The sequence below is a fragment of the Pyxicephalus adspersus genome, chromosome 3 (assembly GCF_032062135.1).
Source record: "Pyxicephalus adspersus chromosome 3, UCB_Pads_2.0, whole genome shotgun sequence".
Taxonomy (NCBI): domain Eukaryota; kingdom Metazoa; phylum Chordata; class Amphibia; order Anura; family Pyxicephalidae; genus Pyxicephalus; species Pyxicephalus adspersus.
In genome coordinates, this window is record NC_092860.1 from 138094168 (window position 1) to 138102556 (window position 8389).

An 8389-nucleotide genomic window follows, 5' to 3' on the forward strand; every position below is an offset into this window, starting at 1 on the left:
ACATCTTCTCATTGAATCCGGCCGAGGTGGCCACATTCATTGAGAATATCCCCAAACAACCTCTAGTGCCACGGATCACACATCTTCTCAATAAATGCAGTTTTTGGAGAATATGCTCCGCACTAGAGGTTAATTAACCTCTAGTGCCGGGGATCACACATCTCAATAAATGCGGCCGAGACTAATTAGCCTCCAGTGCCCCAGGGATCGCAAACAGGAGGATTCCCTATCAAGGCTTATTGAGTCAGGACAGTATTTTCATTCTTTTTTCACTTTACATATCCCTCCTATATTCCTCACAAAATAGATGGCGTGAAGGTTTTACATTTTTTCACTTTTTGATTGACTTCATTTTCTCTTAACGATTCCAGATAACAACAAAATCTGTTCAGATGTATATTTAATAAGTATTTACTTTTACTTCTAATGGACAAAGTTACTTGATGTTTCATTCCCTGTGGACCCATCTCTGTTAAGAGATATGTGGGTATAGTTAAACCCTTCAAAGCATTGGAAGTCTTCTTGTTTCAGACTGGGATATTGCTAAAAGGTCTACACATGCAATATTTAGCATACCCAGGAAGCTTTCTTCATCATATTTATATTTAATGGCACCTTCCTTTTTTATTGTAACTGCCATACATATACAAATCCATGAACAAGTGAAAAGAGATATTTAGAGGATATTTTAATTTTTTTTGTTCAAGCTATGTTGCTGTATACAATGTCTGTAAGTTCAAGACTTTACATATTGGTTTGGTATGCTGCTTTTATATTAAATAGCTACACCTAAACTTATTAATTTATTGGAGTTCAGTCTTCTGAACTGTCTGTTTTTTATATTTTTTATTTAATAGAATGGTTTGCTAGGAAGATATTTCTAAATGGAAGAAGAGTTTTATATAAACATATTTTTTATTCATGTCATCTTAATTACAAAAAATGGGTTGTAAAGTTTTTCAACTTTTCAACCCAGGTTCTGGGATCCTTTGGTGACTTTTGAAGCAGAATGCTCCTATATCTACTGGTAGTCTTCCAGTTACGATGAAGATGTGTTACCACAACCCCATTGTAACTTAAAAATATTGCAAGTGGGAAACTGGCCTAGCCTATCCAATTCCCATAGAATGTTGATCAGTATGGAGTGGTACTGTATATTGAATTTTGTTGAACGCTGGCGAGAGTTAGGCATGAGATGCCCCAACATATTCCCAACATATTGTACCACATACTGCCTTCCGTGCAAATACTTCTGTATCAATATTGTCATCATTACTTTGAAATATACTTGAACCATCATGACTAGGGGATCATCTGTATATTTGTTAGGACTGTGACCACCTGAACCTCCTTTTTGAACTATGTGATTTTAAATGCTATAACCAGATCCGCTTCACCCATTTCTTCATTTACTGGGGTCTTCCAATTGATAAAAAAGTCATTCTTGTAACACTGCCCATCAACAGCCAGATTAGTAATAAATTGCAACTTGATAGATGCTTTCACACCACCAATAGTAGATTGGACTTCTATCCTTAACAAGCTCTTAGGCCAGCATACCCCGGTGGCATCAGATTATGGTAGGGCTAAAGCAATCTATACTACATTATCTTGCTCTACAACTTTTGTAGAAGCTTGCCCTATTTGAAACAACTAGCACAAAATCAAATGTTTTGGACTGGCTATTCGGCAGGATGTCGCATCAAGCTGTTCTATTTTATAATATTTATATACCTGCATGGAGTTTGGACATTTATCCTGTGTTTGTGTGGGTTTCCTATGGGTACTCCTGTTTCCTCCAACATCCCAAAAACATTTGTTTGGGTTAATTATTTTTCATCAAAAAAAAATTGACCTCAGACTGTGGTAATGACATATGACTATGATGAGACATAAGACTGTGAGCCCCTTTGAGAGACAGCTATTGACATGATTATGGACTTTGTGAAGCTCTACGTAATATGTTGGCGGTATATAAATACTAGTTAATATTAATAATAATATTCCTGCCAAATTACATATCTACTTATCTCTTTATTTTTTCTACTTGCAAATGTAGTACTAAAACTATCGCCTTATCTCCTTCCCCAAACCACAACACCACAACTTCTTTGAACTGACCAATGTACATATATAATGTGTAATTCCAACAATTTGCTTTGGTATATTCAATATAAAAGGATTACAAAAAAATGTATATAATATGGAGGAACAAGCATCAAAATTGCTTGAAAGTATGGCAATGATTTAAAAATGGGCTTTCTGATAATATCATTTTCTTTAAGTGTAAGTCCCTAGGACACCACCTATAATTTAAGTATTAAAAGCTGAAACTGACTTGATATACTGCTCATGTACAAAATGATTGGTAAAGGCAGAATTATGTAATATTCCATGTATTGCTTTAACTTTTTACTGTGAAATAATTACTAATTAATAGAATTTTCTGCTACACATTAGATTGTAATTGGTTGGATTGCAGATAAAATGAAATTGGTGCATGAAATGGAGTTTTCCCGTCTTTCTTCAAGCCGTGAATGCCAGGAGAAACTCTTTTACAGCAGGAAAAAAAAAAAAAGAAATCACAGCATTTCAGAATGATGTGGACTTTATCTTTCAGGCATCTCCTGCCAAGCTGTTTATATCTGATTAATTGTGCTTGCCATCATTTAAAGTGGGACTCCAGGCATACAGCAAAATACATCATTGACAAATATATGTGAGTTATTATTTATAAAATAATACATTTCTGTCCAACCAGTCCTGAAATTCACACAAGAGACAACACAGCCTGCCTGTGCTGGAATTATGCAACACAGCTTGACCACCTACCTTCCCTAGGCCAGTGTTTCTCAACCCTTTTAACTTTGAGGAACCCCTTAAAAATACTTTCAGGTCTTTAGGGAAGTTAGGTCATTAGGAAGAATGCTTCTAAATTGCTGACCATTCTTCCTTTAAGGCCAATTTGCTTTAGGCATTGCATCTCCATTTTTCAGACAAGCATAACTGCATTTATTGTTGCTTTTTTATTTTTTTTATAACTGCCTACAGTTTAGCTTTAAATTACATCTGTACTTTATGTAATTTTTTTTGTTGCAGGTTCCTTTTGGCCCAGATTCATCAACCTTCATCATGCAGCCTTGCTCCAAAGCACACTATCCATCACATGGAATACTAACCCTTTTCGCTTAAGGGTAGGTAGTTTACCAAATGTGCTGGAGTGCTGACCTACTGATTGCAAGGATTATGTATTCCTTAGACACATCCAATAGTCAAAGTACAGATCAGCTTTAGGCTGTCCAGACCTAAGATAAAAAGAAGGCTGACTTACTTCCATTTATTTGAAGAGGAATGGAAACATAAAAAAAAATTATATTTAAAGTTTTTGTTCTACCTTCAATAGTTTTCTACATCAGCTGCAGTCTGACTTTTATCCTGAGTAGCTCACTGTTTAATTTCCACTTGTTTCTTGAAGAAGCTCCTTAATAATGATATTGCAAATCATAACTGAATTGTGAACTAATTGAATTGAATACCTAAATATGAGAAGCAATATGATCTCTAATTATGTCTGCAAAGCTAACTGACAGCTTAATGAGTTGGTAGTTTGTGGTGGTCAGGATAATGGTGGGCATTGTTCCCCAGTGGTATGTGAAAAGTGTCTAACAACACAATTGACAACAAAGTGTTAAGTATACATATATGTATATGTGCGTTCATCTGTATACTATATATATATTATTATTAAACAGTATTGATACAGCACCAACATATTACGCAGTGCTGATTAATATATAGGGGTTGCAAATGACAGACAGATACAGACAGTGACACAGGAGGAGGAGAGGACCTTCCCCCAAAGAGCTTACAATCTAAGAGGTGGGGGAAGCAGCATACAATAAGCGGTGGATATGGATTGGTGGGTGAGTAGTTAGGTATTAAAAGAAAGAATACAGGTAGGAAAATTTGAAAGGATCAGTTTTAAGAGCTCTATTAACCAATGGGGCAGTTAGCCCAGTGCAATGATGTCCTGATGATGTCAGTGCATACGCCCCTTGACGTGGGTCGTAGCGGAAAATTCAAATATTTTGTATTGGATTCCCCTTGAAACAGCTTTCAGGTCTTTAGGGAATCCCTGCAATAATTATTGTACCCACAACTCACAGTACATGGTGGTCAATAGGATGAACACCTCTTACACTGTTGGTTATTGGGAAGAATTTCCCCCTTTGCCATGGCAAAAATGATATTTTTTTAATTTAATTTTTAAATTGACTTGAGGGGTATAAATTGCTCATTGCTCAAGGAACCCCTAGTACCTCTGGAGAGAAACCCTGGTTGAGAAACACTGACCTAGAATTATTCAGTGCTTCAGTTCATAGCTTCTTTTACTTACTCCTGAGATTTATATGTTTTTAATCTTTTATGGCAACACAAACCCTTTTTTGAGTACACTCCTTTCTGCTGTAAAATTTTAACAACTTTATAGCTTATGGCCTCCACAAGTCTAAGAAAGTTCTGGGGTGAAAGAGCACCTATTGATAACGGGACTTTAAAGGCCACTCACTATACATATAATATAATGCACTTTATTGTAAACAATTAATTGTACAAAAAATCATAGAATCCAGTAAAACACACGACATAACAGCGGATTTCCTGTTGGGGTGCCCTACAAGTGGTTGCACCCACTCAAATGTCTCAACGCGTTTCGTGGATATATCTGCTTCTTCAGGAGAGTGGAGATCTGATATGTATCAACCTTGAACAAAAGTTGTAAAAAACTTGAAGTAGGTATCTGATATATAGCTGGTACACCTTTCACAGCATTATCCTACATATTATATCACAAGGGCGTCACAAACTAGGTACAGATGATGAAGTTTTTAAGGGATTTCAACCAAATTCCTATTGATGTAATACAGTTAGAAGTTTTTCTTATGTAAAAAAATCCTCTAATTACTTGCTGTTCAAAGCGTCTAGGCGTTCCATGTGCTTGCTTTCATTCATTTATTCTCCAAATCTGACACCACAAACAGTAACTAAGCTTTAAAACCAGCAATCACTGACCCCTGTAGCTTCAAGCACTATGGAGAAATACATTTTCAAGTTCACATTAAAAACAGAAACATGGCAGCCTGCCATCTATTAATTTAATGACTATAGTCTGTCCATTGATGCACTTTAAAGTTGTTGCTTTCCTCTACAATAGCAATGCACAGGTTTGCTTTTTTATGTAAGTTAAATGGTTAGATGGAAAATTGTTGAGTTGGTAAAATGTAACCAGCGCAGCATGGAAGTAACATACTTCTTTTTTATAGCACCATCTAAAAAGTATGAATAGTTCTTACATATAAGGATTTTATCTGATAGAAGGTGAAAAATCTGCACTCACAACTTATTGTCTTTAAAGAAAAGAGGGATCCCCATATTTATTAGTGAAATGAATTTGCTAGATTCATCTCTGTTAACAACCAAGGGTCCTCATTCAGTCTTTTATTTAGTTTTCTAATCCCTTTATTCTGTTCAATTATAAACAGTCTTGTTAATTGGTGCCTGAAGAGGAATGGCACACAGAAAATGAGGTCTTACTTTACAAAGGGTGAGATTTATGTTTCTTTTCCTTGAGTCTGTTTCAACACGGACTTGGTATTTGTAATTTCTGTTTAACGCTGTGTTTTCATTTTACCTTCAGCTTGGTGTTTGCCAATGTTTATTACACTGCGTAAATTCCACACAGGTTTGGAAAATTGTATTGAACGATGTTTAATGTCTCTCCTCTTGGATAATCAGATTTGTGGGTGCTGACCTTTAAAATTAATTGTCAGATTAAATTGCTTCTGCTGCTCTTTATTAAAAGATAAGCTTAAGTACGTGCGTTGGAGTCCTTTTCCTGCTCCTGTTTTCTGTATTCCAGGATTACACAAAACATGAATCGATCGGCTAAAACATTGCATAATCCAGAAGCAATCGATGGCTGCCAGTGATGTATTCCAAGACAGGCCTCTTTATCTGAAAACACATACCAGTAGAACAATTATATACCAATCGTGGAAGACAGTTGCTGGAACTTTAAGATATTAGAAGATTGCACTTAACAAGCAGGAGGCTTCTGGTTAGGGATGAGTGAGAATATTAGGTTTGATCTCGCGGCGAATCGGGCCTTTCTCGCTTACCGAAAATGTAAGCCAGAAGGGCTTTCTGATTTGCCAAGAGGTCAAGCTCTCGCCAAACAGGAGGATTTGCAGGGCTGCATCATGCCCCGGGGATCAGACACTCTTCTCAATAAATGCAGCCACATCTGTAACAAAAATATCATTTGTAAGAGATACTTATATTACAATGTCTGGAGGTTCTCCTTTGCCGGGCATCTTCTCAATGATTGCAGTTGTGGCTGCATTCATTGAGAAGAGTGTGCGATCCCCAAGGCACTAGAAGGTAATTAACCTCTAGTGCCCGGGGAACGCGCAAATAGGAGGATTCCCAGGGCTGAATGCAGCTCTTGAAATCCTCTTGTTTTAATTTCCTCTTCCGATCGGTTAGCTGAAATTTCGCCAAACCATTGTAAGTTCGAGGAAATTTTCGCTAGAATGACATGGCATTCTCGCTCATCCCTACTTCTGGTTTACTTAAAAGAAAGGAGTAGGGATAGACAAAACTGCATGGGTTCAAGTAAACTTTTAGTAAACAAAAAGTTAACTTTGAAAATATCCTTGGGCTCTGGATGCTACTTTTTGTACATGAGATGTACATAATGGTCACTCTTAATATGCTGGTGGTAATCTTGAACCTGCTGGTAAAGAAGAACATGTTGGTGGTAACCCTAGAAATACTGCTGACCCTGGTAATGCTGGTGGTAACCTTGAACATTGGTTTATCAAGTGTATCTCTTTTTAATCTTTTTTTTTACTATGTATGGTTTTGTTGGCCATGAAGTTGTGGTGTGTTTACTGCTTCATCATGTCAGGGAACTGCTGCCTCTGGGGAGATGCTACATGTACCTTCTCCCCATGGCAGCCCCATGACTGACTAGCTGGTAAAATAGTAACCACAGGATCGTTCGATCTTAAAGCAGTTCTGAACCTAACCTAAAGGTAAATAATCCTTTGTGTGTTAGATCAAGGATCGCAGGGCACTGGATCCTTTATCAACTTGATGCGCATTTATATCTGGAAATAGTTAGGTTGTAAAAGTAGCCGAGTTGGGGCTAACTTTGGTCAAAAGAAATGGCTTGAGCTGAATATAGGTAGATATTACAGTTCCCACCTGTCTACATGTGGAATGCACCCCAAGGCACCTCGGCTTGGCAGTGAATGTAATTTACCCCCAATTCTAAAATGAATGGTAGCGCACCAATGCAATAAGGTAAATTAGCTCAATGCATGGGAATTGTAGTGCACACAAGTTCATGGTAATATTCTACTGTGCCTTGTGGACTGTGATAGAAAAAAATTGTGCAGGGCTATGTTTTTTTGTCTGCTCTTATTTGAATGGTCTGCCTTAATACAGGACACTAGGACAGACAGGTGTGTACTGGATCTAACACCATCTAAATTCAGAACGCAGGACCTACCTTTCATTCTGTACAATGCATATAATTTGCTCTAATACTATAGGTAATGGTAATCCCTTTTTTCACATCCATTTTTTTGTGTTCCTGAAGCCTTAGCTAAAATTAGAAACATTGCTGCAAAGTCTGTAAGTTTTATCATCTAGGAGACGTAAGCTATTCAGGAAATAAAAGCTTTCTGTGTTAGGTAGATATGAGCACCATTGCTGAGTTGTCAGGCTGACTGGCATATGCTAGAAAAAGACACTCCAGGTGGCATTTTGTTTCTTTGTAGCCACTAATACGCAATTCTGAGTAGATTAAATGCTGTAATTGGAGCTCTGGCAATTAAATATGATTTCACTGAGCGCACACAATGACACAGATGAATTTGCAGAGGTGGTTGCAGTTTTTCAGACTTGGTTTGAGGTTTCAAATATGCACAATTTTTTTCAGTAGAGCAAAAAAAAGTTATATAGAGGAGTTTGATGCTTGGATAATTTAGATGTCAATCACTATGTAAATAATGAGAGGAACAATAAATGTGCATGTTCTTTTCTTGTTAAACATTCAAAATGCTTCAAGATTCTTAAATATATATATATTTTAATTTAGGACTGATATATAAAAGCTAAAGCAAATAAAAGCCAGTTAGAAAGGTTTGCCTGAAGCTGCAAGTAAGATCTTTCTTTATCTTCTTTTCCTTCTTCTCCTTCTCTCCTCCTCTCCTCCTCTCCATCTTTCGTCTCTTTCTTCTCTCCTCCTCTCCATCTTTCGTCTCTTTCTTCTCTCCTCCTCTCCATCTTTCGCCTCTTTCTTCTCTCCTCCTCTCCATCTTTC